This window comes from Heteronotia binoei, chromosome 21 (genome assembly GCF_032191835.1).
Source record: "Heteronotia binoei isolate CCM8104 ecotype False Entrance Well chromosome 21, APGP_CSIRO_Hbin_v1, whole genome shotgun sequence".
Lineage (NCBI taxonomy): Eukaryota > Metazoa > Chordata > Lepidosauria > Squamata > Gekkonidae > Heteronotia > Heteronotia binoei.
Genome location: NC_083243.1, coordinates 19,943,199 through 19,954,960, shown reverse-complemented (window position 1 = coordinate 19,954,960; position 11,762 = coordinate 19,943,199).

The window sequence follows — 11,762 nt, the reverse complement described above, 5'->3', positions numbered from 1 at the left end:
CTGGAACACAGTGCTTAGGACAAACAAACCAAGTCTTCAACAACTGCTCATTAACTGACAGAATGGATTTCACCCCTGTGTTTCAATACAGAGAAATCCCCGAGGTAAGTCCCAAAAAATAATAAAATACAATTTAAATCTACTGCCAGTGCCACAACCCTCCAGCATGCATAAAAGTAGCAATGAAGATTGCCTCTGAAGACGTGCAGAATGCATTTCTCACTTCACTAATGTTCCATCCCACTGAGCTTAATAGAGCTGACTCTGGTTAAGTAGACTTAGGATTGCAACCTATGAATGTTTTATCTCCCATCTTTCACTCCAATGGGGACCCAACACTGCTTACATCATTAGAATCATAGAATTGGAAGGGACCTCCAGGATCATCTAGTCCAACCGCCTGCACAATGCAGGAAACTCACAAATACCTCCCCCTAAATTCACAAGATTCTCATTGCTGTCATATGGCCATCTAGCCTCTGTTTGAAAACCTCCAAGGAAAGAGAGCCCACCACCTCCCGAGGAACAGCTCTAACAGTCAGGAAGTTCTTCCTAATGCTGAGCCAGAAACTCTTTTGATTTAATTTCAACTTGCTGGTTCTGGTCCTACCTTCTGGGGCCTCAGAAAGCAGTTCCACATTATCCTCTATATGAAGCCCTTCAAGTATTGAAGATGGCTATCATATCACCTCTCAGCTGCCTCCTCTCCAGGCTAAACATGCCCAACTCCTTCAACTTTTCTTTATAGGACTTGGTCTCCAGACCCGTCACCATCTTTGTCGCCCTCCTCTGGACCTGCTCCAGCTTGTCTATATCCTTCTTAAAATGTGGTGCCACAAACTGAACACAAGACTCCAGGTGAGGTCTTACCAGAGCAGAGTAAAGCAATACCATTCTCTTCCATTTCCTCTTCACAACAGCCCTGTGAGGTAGGTTAGGCTGAGAGAGTGTGACTGGCCCAGGTCACCCTGCAAGCTTCCGCAGCACAAGTGGGGATTTGAACCTGGATTTCCCAGATCTGATGACACTTTAACCTCTACCATGCTGTGTTTTATGTTTAGATTGGAATCTTGCTTTCTGACTACAAGGCTCTCGCTCTTTTGATAGCTCACACCAATCGTAAAATATAATCATTCATTAAAACCCACAAACACATAGCTGCTGCCCCATGCAATTAGAGAACCGGTTGTGCCCTCATTGCTTCAAGTAAACAAGCGAAAACTTAGATCTCATCTGTTTTCAGTGTCATAGAGCAACCCTGGAAACTGCATGGAGTAGAAAGATGTATTTGAACTAGGGTTGCCAGCCTCCAGGTGGGGCCTGGAGATCTCCCACTTTTACAACTGATCTCCAGCTGGCAGACCCTGGAGAAAATGGCTGCTTGGAAGGGTGGGATCTGTGGCATTGTCCCATGCTGAGGCCCCTCCCCTCCCCAAATCCCACCGCCTCCCAGATCCGTCCCCAAAGTCGTCAGATATTTTCCAACCCAGACCTGGCAACCCAAATTTGTACAGATCCCCAAATGCATTGGTGTTATCATTAGCCAGGGCTTTTTGTAGAAAAAGCTCAGCAGGAACTCATTTGCATATTAGGCAACACACCCCTGACCAGTGTTCCCTCTAAGCTGAGTTAGTGTGAGCTAGCTCACAATTTTTTAGCCTCCAGCTCACATATTTTTGTCTCAGCTCAGGAAAAATGACCCTAGAGCAAACTAATTTATACAGTAGCTTACAACTTTAATGCCAGTAGCTCACAAAGTAGAATTTTTGCTCACAAGACTCCACAGCTTAGAGGGAACATTGCCCATGACACCAAGCCATCCGGAACTGTTTCCCTCCCCCCCCACCTCGTTTCTGGCGACCCTGAAGCGAGGGATTGGCCTCTCTACTCACGAGTTGCTGCCAACTTCTTCCAAGTAACACAGACACACCATCCCAAGAGGAAGCCTTTCAATCGGAGACTGAAGCCTCCAGAGGTGGAAAGGCACATGGTCCTCGGGGGGCGGGGCTTCCCCCTGCCGGCCAGCTGACTGAGGGCGGGAAGGAGCCTGGGAAAGCGGAAGAACCCCTGCTGGGACCTGGGGATTGGCAAGCCTAAACCACTCACAGGCAATGAGAAACAATCCAGGGCATGAGAAAGAAGCACTGTAGAAGAGGCCATTGCTGGAATAGGTAGCAGGTGTGTTTGAGCAAAGTTACGGCAATACAGGATGAGAAGTTAGAATTACCAGTCTCTGGGGGGAGGTGGAGATGGAGATCTCACCAAATTACAACTGATCTCCGGGCTACAGAGATTAGTTCCCCTAGAGAAAAGGGCCACTCTGGAGGGCGCACTCTATGGAATTATAACTCACTGTAAACACTACCCTCTCCATGCATCTCCCTCAAATCTTTAAGAATTTCCCTACCCAGAGTCGCAATCCTTTGAGGAGTGTAGATTCTGCTGATGTGGGGGTAAAGGAGATGAAGGAAAATGGAGTAATGGAGAAAGAAGTGTACATTTAGAGAAGGAACATTTGGCACTATGGCTTACTACTGAGGATAGGTGCATAGAACCTCCCTGTTCAGTCACAGTACCCCTCTGAACAACAGGTGTTGGGAATGAACAGCAGGAGACAAACATTGCCTTCATGCTCCGCTGGTTTGGTGTAGTGGTTAAGTATGCAGACTCTTATCTGGGAAAACCAGGTTTGATTCCCCACGTCTCCATTTGCAGCTGCTGGAATGGCCTTGGGTCAGCCATAGCTCTCGCAGAGTTGTCCTTGAAAGGGCAGCTTCTGGGAGAGCTCTCTCAGCCCCACCTACCTCACAGGGTGTCTTTTATGGGGGAGGAAGATAAGATCTTTTTCTTCTTCTTCTCCTTCCCCCTTTTTCCCCCAGAGGCCTCCAGATGGCCCAGCATTTGTCTAGAAGTAGATGGACCCTCTTACGGAAGAAAACGAGACAAAGTGGGAGGAAATGGAATCAAAGGAAGGCAATACCTGGAGACAGGAGAGAGCGCATGATGTCCCCTGGTGAGGATTTTGTCCCTCTGTCCCTAATAAGTGATCCTGATTAACCCTCCCATTTCTATCTAATATGCATTTTTTAGAATTTGAATTTTTTTTCTTACAGAAATCACTTATGTGTGTTAAGTGATGTCCATGAATTATTGACTTCCGAAACGTCCTACTGTGAACAGTCTTGCACAGGTCTGGCAAACTGAGGGCAATGGCTTCCATGATTGAGTCAGTCCCTCCCATGTTGGGTCTTCCTGTTTTTCTACTGCTTTCAACTGTTTCTTCCAGGGAATCTTCTCATAATGTTACCATAATACGATAGCCTCGGTTTAGTGGAGAGTTTAAACTTGATTTGTTCTAGAACAAGGGTGGCCAAACTGTGGCTCGGGAGCCGCATGTGGCTCTTGAGGTCCTCACCGCCCTGTTGGTCAGCGGCTTGGAGAATGTATTTAAAGTTGCTTTCTTTCCATCCCTCACTCCCTCCCCATTTATTTGCCTTCCTTCCTGCCTTCCTTCCTTCCTGCCTTCCTCAAACATCTGCCATTCATGACTTGCAGCTCTCAAACATCTGACGTTGATTCTGTATGGCTCTTAAGTTACATTAAGCAAATTTGGCCACCCCTGATCTAGAACCCACCATAGATTTGTCTTTTTGGCAGCCCACAGTATCTGTGCATCTCTCTTCCTACGCCACATTTTAAGTGAATCTACTTTCTTCCGGCCAAGTTTCCTCATTGCCCAACCTTCACAGCCATACACAGTAATGGGGAATGTAATGGATGACTCGTCCAAACATTTGATTTGGTATAGAGATAAATCTTTTCTTTCATTAAAATGTTTTCATGGGAACAGTGACTTTTCAAAACGATGTGTGTTAAGGAGGCCTTGAGTTCAGCAGGAACCTTTCTGAGAGTTCCGCCTCCTCCTCCCCACCTTGTCCATTGAATAGTAGGTGCAGCTGCATAACAACCCCTGGATGAGCTCCACCACCTATTTTTCTATAAAACGACCCCTGTTGTTAAGTTTCTGAAATGGCCTTTACTTGCCCAGTAAGCCCCCCCCCCCCCCCCCGGCTCCATTCCCTGCCCCATGCCAGCATTTTGGCATGCAGATTTATTTCTGAAGGAGGAACATGTGGGGATTTGAATCAGAAAGGTCTGGAGGGGAGGAACACATGTAGCGAAAGGGGAAAGGGGGTCATGGCAAAATGAGCATCCAAGAGGAAAGAAGTAGTTGGCAAAGTGCAAGAGCAGCCTCGCAAGGGAGAGCTTTTCAGTTCTGGTTTAAGCTCGCATTTTCGGCTGGCGTGCCACTGTTTGCGAGTCATGTAAATTCAGCTAAATGTCAAATACCGCCCTTGAGCAAGCAAAGAGCTGCAGAGGAATTTAACCTTTTTTGGTCGCAGTGCTAGAATTCCCTCACATGCGCCCCGGCTGAGGAAACAGAAAGGAAATGAGCTTCGTCCTTCAGCCTGCTTGGGATCTTGTGCGAAGGAAGAGAGATCCGGAGGAGTTAGCCATGTTCGTCTGTCGCTGCAAAATAGTAAAGAGTCCAGTAGCACCTTTAAGACCAGGAATGGCCAAACTTGCTTAACGTAAGAGCCACATAGAATAAACGTCAGATGTTTGAAAGCCACAAAACATGAACGTCAGATGTTTGAGAGCCTCAAGGGAGGGAGGGTGAGAGGAAAAATTGCAAGAAAGATGGAAAGAAAGCAAATATATGGGGGAGTGAGAAGGGAAGGAGAGCTGGAGAGGTGCAGTTTGGCCATCCCTGTTTAAGACTAACAAATTTTATTGTAGCATAAGCTTTCAAGATACACCGTTCTCTTCATCAGGTACGTCTGATGAAGAGAACTGTGTTTCTTGAATCTGACAAAGAGACTTGTGTTTCTTGGGGAGGGACGGTGGCTCAGTGGTAGAGCATCTGCTCGGTAAGCAGAAGGTCCCAGGTTCAATCCCTGGCATCTCCAATTAAAAAGTCCAGCAGGAACTCACTTGCATCTTAGGCCACACCCCCTGACACCAAGCACCAGAACTACGTTCCTGAGCATTCCTGCTCAAAAAAAGCCCTGTGTGATCTCCAGATTGCAGAATTCAGTAGCCCTGGAGCAAATGGCAGCTTTGGAGGGTAGAATCTATGGCATTATATGAAACACATGCAGAACTGCCTTATCTCAATCAGACCCTTGGTCCATCAAGGTCAGTATTGTCTACTCAGACTGGCAGCGGCTCCCCAGGGTCTCTGGCAGAGGTCTTTCTTATCGCTCACTGCCGGGTCTTTTAAGTAGAGATACCAGAGATTGAACTGGGGACCTTCTGCATGCCAAGGAGATACTCTACCGCTGAGCCAAGCCCCACATTCTCCAGGTACCCCCCATCCCCCAATCTCCAGGAGTTTCCCAACTCTGTCTCTGAGCTGGCAGCAACCCTATGGGTTTTTTTCATCCAGCCCTTAAGCTTTTTAATGATCCGTCAGGAACATCAGCCCAGTTAGGGTTGCCAAGTCCAATTAAAGAAATATCCGGGGACTTTGGGGGTGGAGCCAGGAGACTTTGGGGTGGAGCCAGAGTTTGGGGGTGGAGCCAGGAGACTTTGGGGCTGGAACCAGGTGCAAGGTTGTGACAAGCATAATTGAACTCCAAAGGGAGTTCGGGCCATCACATTTAAAGGGACCGCACACCTTTTAAATGCCTTCCCTGCATTGGAAATCATGAAGGATAGGGGCACCTTCTTTTGTTGCTCATAGAATTGGATCCCGTGATCCAATCCTTTTGAAACTTGGTGTGTATTTTGGGGAGAGGCACTGGATGCTATGCTGAAAATTTGGTGCTTCTATCTCAAAGAACAGCTCCCCTGAAGCCCCAGATACATGCAGATTCTTCATTATACCCTATTGGAATCGGTTTCCTTAGGGAATAATGGACTGCCCAGCAGACATTTTCCTCCCCCCCCCCCCGCTTTCTGATGACCCTGAAGCGGAGGGAGGGCCTCCAAACCAGGGGATCCCCTGCCCCCACCTGGGGATTGGCAACCCTTCACCTAGGCAGTCAAAATCTCAGTGCCCCCCTCAAAAATTATCTCCTAATATCTCCTGCAGGCACCTTCTCAAAAGCCCCTTTGGCAAAGCTGCAGGGGAGAGGCAGAGGGAAGCAAACCAGCCCAGAGCCTCTAAAAGCATAGGGGCACGTAGGCCAGCATCCAGCCCTGAAGTCATATCATTGATGTTGGGTAAAGAAACAACTAGGGAAGGGTGTCTTGGGGACAGTGAAAAAAATGTAGTCAATGACAGGTCTTTGCAAATCTAGCAGCCAGACTAAAATACGTTTTAAAAGAATGTTTTGTAGATGCCAAAGTACACCTCTAGGCGTGTTTAGTGGCAGCAAGTTTCAAAGGCAGTGCTCCCTTTTGGAGAGAAATGGCATGGGTCCAAGACGCCTTGAGGTTGTGTCTTTTTATACGCAGCCCATTCTTGAAGTCATTCCAGGTCATTGTCTATTCTGGTAATATGAAAAGCTACACACACAGCGTCATCCTCAACGAAGTTACACCCTTCTAAGCTTAAGGACTTCAGTGGGCTTAAAAGGGCATCACACTGCTCGGAACTGCCCTCCTACTTATATATTTAAGAAAAGGATTTAAATAAATACTTCAGCAGAAAATTGATGTGAAAACCTGGTATCAATTTACATATGTACTACAACCAAAAGCGCTCATTTGTCACAGGAAATCAGGATAACATGTGCATTGACGTCTCCCAGAGAATGTTTGTGGCTTCTAATCAGTGTCCCAGGGCTTTTTTTGTAGCAGGAACTCCTTTGCATATTAGGCCGCACACCCCTGATTTAGCCAATCCTCCTGGAGCTTACAGGAGGCCCTATAAGAAGAACCCTCTAAGCTCTTGGAGGATTGGTTACATCAGGGGTGTGTGGCCTAATATGCAAAGGAGTTCCTGCTACAAAAAAAACCCTGGTGTTCACCAATCAGCACTGGATATGCTTTTCACAGCTAACCGGTTCTAGGGTTGACAGATCTCCCCTATCCATCTGTGGGGAATGGGGATAGGGTTGCCAGATCCTGGCTGGGCAACTCCTGGGGATTTGGGGATGGAGCCTAGGGAAGGCAGGGACCTCAGTGGAGTATAGTACCATAGAGTCCACCCTCCAAAGTGTGCTTCTCCCCCCCCTCCCAGGAGAATTGATCTCTGCAGTCTGGAGATGAGCTGTAATTCCATGGGCTCCCCAGGTCGCACCAGGAAGTTGGCATCCCTAACCCGTTTCCTCCACAAGACATTAAACAATTTATTAGCACAGCATTTTGCAAACACAATCACCACACATCCCATGCCGTTTCTCAAAGCAGATGACGAGATGAAAAATGCTTCCCTTAAGTAAAATGTGTTCCATTCTGCAGTGAATAACAAAGGAGTTCCTGTTTGAATAATCTTAATTCACTCTGAGAAGTTTTCTTCAAACTCCTGCGTAGCAGAAATCCTGAATTAGAATTCGTCGTGGCAATAATCACTAATCTAGATGATTTTTTTTTTCAAAGAAAGGGAGATTGCACTAATATAGCAGGGATATCAACAGCTATTGGCCATGATCAGGTTGTTTCATAGAAAAAGAGGTGTCGAAGCTCATTAGCACAACTCATTTGAATAACTGATTTGCATATGGTACACACCCCTGGCATCACCAGAAGGTGTTCTAAAATATATCAGCTCAGCATCTCCCTTAAAATGTTGCTTGAATTGTAATTGTCATCATAAAACCTTACTCCCACTTTTAAAATGACTCTCTCCTATGTGGTCGCGGTGGCATGATGAAGATTCCCATCTGTCTGCTTGATATGTTTGGGTTATTTCCCCACTTTCTGTGGGTGAAAATATCAGAAAGTTTGTCAAATCTTAAGAGTCCTGCAAAATTCTCACAGGGGGGGGGGGTTGGACAAGGGAGCCCATAAGCGAGTATGTGGGAGTGGAGTGTAAGAAAGAAAAAGCACAATAAAAATTTGAGGTTCTGGAGCTCTGCTTGTGTGAGCTCCTGCCCAAAATAAGGCCTGGCCATGATAATAACAAGAGCTTCCATGTTTAAAAACAGTGTACCTCTGAATGCCAGATGCTGGGGAAGAAACAAAGCGAGGTTGTCATGTCGTGTTTGTGAGTTTAGCAAGGGCATCTAGTTTCCTGCTGGAATCAGAATGCTGTACCAAATAGATCCTGGTCTGACCCACCAAGGCAATTATCGTGTCTATATATTCTCAGTTTAATACCTATTCTTCTTGTTGGATATTCTTCTTACTGGTATTAATAGGCAGCTTTTTAAAAAAAAGCTGGCTGGGCTTTTTGGTTCCAGTGATGTGAAGAGAGCGCTTCCTTCAATGGGCTCTTTGTGCATTGTCCAAAGGGGAAAAACAGAAACCCTTGTGCATAATTTTGTTTCTGTACCATGCCTTATCATGGCGTTTAGCATGTTACAACAAACCACAGATGTATTTTGCGAATATGCCCATCCATCACGCCTTATGGAACATTGCTGTCTCCAAGCGCGGTGTGAAATGTCAGAGGTTCACACATTTCCAAGAGTTATTATTTCCAGGGCTTTTTTTGTATAAAAAGGTCCAGCAGGAACTCATTTGCATATTAGGCCACACCCCCTAGTGCCAAGCCAGCTGGAACTGCATTCCTGTGCGTTCCTGCTAAAACAAACAAACAAAAAGCCCTGGTTATTTCCATCATGATATCATGTGGAATGCAGGCTGAGTGAAAAAAGTTGGTAGAAAACCTTGAAAGGTGAAAAATAAAGCAAGGGAGAGGAGGAAGATGTAATCCATTTAGTATTATGAGCTGTTGAAGACAGCAGAAGAAGAGAACGACCCGAGAAAGGATTCAGTTTGCAAGACCTCAGCAAGGCTGTCAATGATAGGAAATTTTGGAAGTCATTCACACACAGGGTCGCCGTAAGTCAGAAGTAGGGTTGCCAGTCCCCAGGAAAAGATAGCAGTAATGGATGGAATAAATGGGAGTATAATTGAATATTAGTGTGAAGAGTAAAGTGGATCCACCCCCAAAGTCTCCAGGTATTTTCCAACACAGACCCAGCAACCCTAGGCCATGGCTCAGTGGAAGAGCATCTGCTTGGCATGAAGAAGGTCCCGAATGCAATCCCTGGCCTCTTCAGTCAAAGGATCTCCAGTTAAAGGATGTGAACTCCCTCTGCTTGAATAATTATTGGAATATGAACATATATATGAACCTATGAAGCTGCCTTATACTGAATCAGACCCTCGGTCCACCAAAGTCAGTATTGTCTACTCGGACTGGCAGTGGCTCTGCAGGGTCTCCAGCTGAGGCTTTTCACGCCTACTTGCCTGGACCCTTTTTAGTTGGAGATGCTGGAGATTAAACCTGGGACCTTCTGCTTACTAAGCAGATGCTCTACCACTGAGCCACCGTCCCTCCCCTAATAATAACAATAGTAATAGTAATAATAGTTGAGACCCTGGAGAGTCGCAGCCAGACTGAGTAGACAATACTGACCTTGATGAACCATAGGTATAAGGAAGCATCATGTGAGTTCATGCAGGTGTGTCTGGCCTTTGATTCAGTCTGGGCTCAAAAGAGATGCTAGGCCAGGGGTAGGGAACGTTGGCTTTCCAGATGTTTTTTTGCCTACAACTCCCATCAGCCCCAGCCATTGGCCATGCTGGCTGGGGCTGATGGGAGTTGTAGGCAAAAAACATCTGGAGAGCCAACATTCCCTACCCCTGTGCTAGGCTGTCCATTAGCGCCTTATAGTGCAATCTCATGCCCAGTTACTTCTGCCTAAGCCCACTGTAATTAATGGGTAGACTGGAGTAACGTTGCACGGGTTGCATGGGTTGCATGGTTAATGAGCACTGTATCTGAGCAGGTACGACACCATGTGGTAGCAGTGGGAATATGGCAGGAGTTTCTCCAAAACTTGAAAATAAGTTCCTGCACTGGGTTGACAAGAGAAATCAAATGCTATACGATGCTCACATATTAGATTTAGTCTAGGCGATTCATGGGGGATCACAGCCAGAGGATGTAGCGATGGCCACAGGAATAAACAACTTTAAAAGGGGATTAGATAGGTTCATGAAGGATAAGTCTATCAAAGGCAGGGACCTTCCACATTCAGAGGCACTAAGCCTCTGAATCCCAGAGCCAGGAGGCAACATCAGGGGAAGGCTTCAGCCTCTATGTCCTGTCGTTGGCTCTCCAGAGGAACTGGTTGGCCACTGTGTGAGGCAGGATGCTGGACTAGATGGACCACTGGTCTGATCCAGCAGGGCTCTTCTGATGTTCTTTTGAGGTTGTTCCATGATTGTGGGGCTGCCATTGAAAAGGCCCTCTGACAACCACGTAGCCCAGGGGTGTCGAAATCATTTGTTATGAGGGCTGGATCTGACATAAATGAGAACTTATTGGGCCAGGCTGGGCTGTGTTGGGCTGGGCCATGTGTGTGCCTATTTAAGATTATGTAGCAGTGATATAAACTTTTAAAAGGACACAGACAAACACAACTAAAGATTTTTTTTAACTTAAAACATTAGCAGTTATTGGTCTTAAAAGTGCTTTCTTTGTATTTCTCCCATGGGATCCAGGGAACTGGGCAAAGGAAGCTTTTCCCCTCCCTCTCCAGAGCCTCAACCAATGGAGAAAATAGAGGTTTTGCTCTGTAGCTCCTGTGTGACTGAGCAAGCCTTGCAAAGGAAGTTGAGATGCAGAAGGAAGCGAGGGAGAGGGAGAAGGAAGCAGACAAAAGCCAGTTGCTCAGGGGCCTGATAAGAGCCCTCTGGGGGCCTCATTTGGCCCCCAGGCCACATGTTTGACACCCTTGGTGTACCCAGTTCTCATAGACCAGATTAGTAACAACCAGGATGCTTGGGAGGGGCTTTGGCTCAGTGGAAGAGCATCTGCTTGGTACACAGAAGGTCCCAGGTTCAGTCCCCAGCATCTCCAGTTATGATGTGAAAGACCTCTGCCTGAGACCCTGAAGAGCTGTTGCCGGTCTGAGCAGACAATACTGATCTTGATGGACCCAAGGGTCTGATTCAGTATAAGGCGACGTCATAGGTTTGTATATTCTCAAGCACTTCTTGGGGTGCCCAGGATGTGCAAACCTAACCTCTGGGCTTAAGGACCTTTATTCTTCATGGGGGGCTTTTTGCCACAGGTAACAGGGCTGTGGTGTTTTATTTATTTTTATTTTTAATTTACCTTAAATTTCTATCCCGCCCTCTCCGCAAGCAGACTCAGGGCTGCTAACAACATTCATAATTACAAGTTAAAAACTAATAAAACATAGTTACAATTTAAAACCATTACATGGTGCTGTACCACTGCAATATAAGCGAGTTCTTTCTTTCTGATGGTGATCACATAGTAGCTGGGGGGTGGCAGTCCTCTCCCGGCTAGATATCAAAGGGCTGTTGGAACAGTTCGGTCTTACAGGCCCTGCGGAAAGTAGAAAAATCCCGCAGGGCCTTTATGGCCTCCAGGAGGCTTCTTCTAAGTTGTTTGAAGACCGCAATGGAGGAGGCTTCTCCCCCCTCACTTCCGGAACAAGTGCACTCTTCAAACATAAGAAGCCCGGGCCCTTGTGAAGCAGGTAGGCCCGAGCCTCATCGCTCCTTTGCTCACACGGGTGGGGGGCGGGCAGAGTGTGGCACTATGCTGGGGAAGGGAAGGGAGGGGATGGGATGGGATGGGCGGTGGTGGCAGGACTGGATCTACATGT